This window comes from Mandrillus leucophaeus, unplaced genomic scaffold, assembly GCF_000951045.1.
Source record: "Mandrillus leucophaeus isolate KB7577 unplaced genomic scaffold, Mleu.le_1.0 Scaffold86, whole genome shotgun sequence".
Taxonomy (NCBI): Eukaryota; Metazoa; Chordata; class Mammalia; order Primates; family Cercopithecidae; genus Mandrillus; species Mandrillus leucophaeus.
The window spans coordinates 3310035-3313206 of record NW_012109363.1 but is presented as its reverse complement, the minus strand read 5'-3'; the positions used below and the strand labels follow the sequence as shown (position 1 = coordinate 3313206).

The window sequence follows — 3172 nt, the reverse complement described above, 5'->3', positions numbered from 1 at the left end:
TCTTACCCTCCTTCTGATTCTGCCGAGGGTATTTCCTTTTCTACAGTGCAGTTAAAGCAGAGAACCGAAAGGAAAATCATAGATGGCATTACCGGTCTCAGAAGTCAGATGATGGAATGTGAGCCTGCCAACATAGCTGGAAGTGAATGGAGTTTAAGAAAGTTTAAGAAAGAAAGGAGTCACAGAGGGGGACCTACAAAATCTGGATGCAAACTTCCCTCAAATTCTTTGTGGACCCTGAACACTGTATGCATGGGATGAGACTCCAAGGAGCCCAAGACAAGATTGAACACCCCCCAGGGAATTATAACAGGATCCGAAGTCTCTAAAACACATAATCTACAATATTCAGATGAAGTATCTTTAGATTTGCAAAAACATGGCCTATGATAAAAAGAAAAAAGAGTTAGTAAGAATAAAACTACAAATGCCCCCCAGTGCTCCAGATCGGGCTAAGAAATAAGGACTTCAGCTCTTTCCCATCTTGCAAGATGGCGGGTGAAAAAGTTGAGAAGCCAGATCCTAAAGAGAAGAAACTCGAAGCCAAGAAGGCTGATGCTGGTGGCAAGGTGAAAAAAGGTAACCTCAAGGCTAAGCCCAAGAAGGGGCAGCCCCATTGCAGCCGCAACCCTGTCCTTGTCAGAGGAATTGGCAGGTATTCCCAATCTGCCATGTATTCCAGAAAGGCCATGTACAAGAGGAAGTACTCAGCCGCTAAATCCAAGGTTGAAAAGAAAAAGAAGGAGAAGGTTCTTGCAACTCTTACAAAACCAGTTGGTGGTGACAAGAACGGCGGTACCTGGGTGGTTAAACTTCACAAAATGCCTAGATATTATCCTACTGAAGATGTGCCTCAAAAGCTGTTGAGCCACAGGAAAAAACCCTTCAGTTAGCACATGAGAAAACTGCGAGTCAGCATTACCCCGGGGACCATTCTGATCATCCTCACTGGAAGCCACAGGGGCAAGAGAGTGGTTTTCCTGAAGCAGCTGGCTAGTGGCCTGTTACTTGTGACTGGACCTCTGGTCCTCAATCGAGTTCCTCTGTGAAGAACACACCAGAAATTTGTCATTGCCCCCTCAACCAAAATGGATATCAGCAATGTAAAAATCCCAAAACATCTTACTCATGCTTACTTCAAGAAGCAGCAGCTGTGGAAGCCCAGACACCAGGAAGGTGAGCTCTTCGACACAGAAAAAGAGAAATACGAGATTACAGAGCAGCGCGAGATTGATTGGAAAGCTGTGGACTCACAAATTTTACCAAAAATCAAAGCTGTTCCTCAGCTCCAGGGCTACCTGCAATCTGTGTTTGCCCTGATGAATGGAATTTACCCTCACAAATTGGTGTTCTAAATGTCTTGAGAACCTCATTAAATAGCTAACTACAAAAAAAAAAAAGAAAGAAAAAAGATAAGAAAAGAAATAAGGACTTCAAAGTAACAGTGATAAATATATTATAGAAGCTATAGAAAAAAATATAATGGGCAAAAAAATGGGAAATCTCAGGACAATACAGAACTTCACATACTCTAACTATATTCCATGTATTGAAACTAAATAAGAACAAAATAAAAATTCTAAAACTATTATTTTATTGTAAGTTCTGGGATACATGTGCTGAATGTGCAAGTTTGTTACACAGGTATACACGTGCATGATGGTTTGCTGCATCCATCGACCTGTCATCTACATTAGGTATTTCTGCTAATGCTATCCCTCCACTAGCCCCCCACCCGCCAACAGGCTCCAATCCAGTGTGTGATGTTCCCTTCCCTGTGTCCATGTGTTCTCATTGTTCAACTCCCCCTTATGAGTGAGAACATGCGGTGTTTAGTTTTCTGTTCCTGTGTTAGTTTGCTGAGAATTATGGTTTAGCAACTGAAATGAAATATTTGCTGGATGGTATTTTAAGCAAACTAGACACAACAGGAGAAAATACTAGTGAACTTGAAGACAAGTCAATAGAAAATTTTCAGATTGAAGCACATTAAACAATAATTTTAAAATGGTAAGAATTAAAGCATTCAATGACAAGCAGGTAAGTGTTAAGTTGTTTAACACATATGTAATTGTAATCCCAGAAAGAGAGGGCAAAGGTAATAGGGCATAAAAAATACTTCAAAAAATTTTGCCTGATTTTATTCCCAAAACTGTTCAGAAACAGCACACCACTAATCCAGGAAGCCTGAGCAGTTTAAACACAAAGAAAACCACACATAGACACATCATAGTCAAACTGTTAAAAAACAAAAATAAAAGAAAAATCTTAAAGGAAACCAAGGGAAAAGAGCACATGACATTTGGAGAGATAGTAACAGTAATAAAGCTGACTTCTCCCCAGAAACTATGGAGGCCACGAAACAAGAGAACATTTTCTTTAAAGAGGTGAGAGAAAAGAACTGTCAACCTACATTTCTATATCCAGGGGAAAAAATACTTCAACAATGAAGACAACATAAAATCATTCCTAGATAAACGCTTACAGACTTTGTTCTCTGTAACATGACGTTACAAAAAAATGCTCAAGAAAGTTCTTCAGAGAAAGGTAAAATAAAATATAAGATAGAAATATAAATCTATAGGAAGGAATAAAGAACAATGGAAATGATCAGTATGTAAGAAAAATTAAGAACCAGTGTTCTTTTTAAAAAAATTCTTTAAAAGTCAGTTGGCTCTTGGAAGGCAAAAGTAATAACATTACCTACAGTTTATAATTTATAGCAATAAAATACATGACAATAGTACCAAAAATAGAAGTGTAAATTGAAACATTGCTGTAAGACTCTTACTACATAAGTGAAATGATATTATATTAATTCAAGGTATACAGTGATAAATTAGGGGTTTATATTATCTCTAGAAGGAACACTAAAATAAAATTTGTAGAGTTCCTGAGAAATCAAGAAGTCATCCTGGATCACGAGGTGTCAACCAGCAATGCCCTGAGCACCAGTGGTATCGTCCCAGCCCTGAATCTTCCTACCAAAGCATTAGGTCATGGCCTAAGCCTTTCTTTCCTTGTTAGAGAGACTCCTGAAAAAGGTGTCTATATGTAAAGAGGAAGAAGTGGGGTCATATGAAGCATTTAAGAAACTATCAATACCGAATTTATTGAGAGTTTTTAGCATGAAGGGCTGTTGAATTTTGTCAAAAGCCTTTTCTGCATCTAT

General features: G+C 38.4%; 1 pseudogene; it reads left to right on the top strand.

Moving 5' to 3' along the window:
• The first annotated feature begins 491 nt into the window (after positions 1–491).
• Positions 492–1355, top strand: LOC105531035 (annotated as a pseudogene).
• Positions 1356–3172: the final 1817 nt, after the last annotated feature.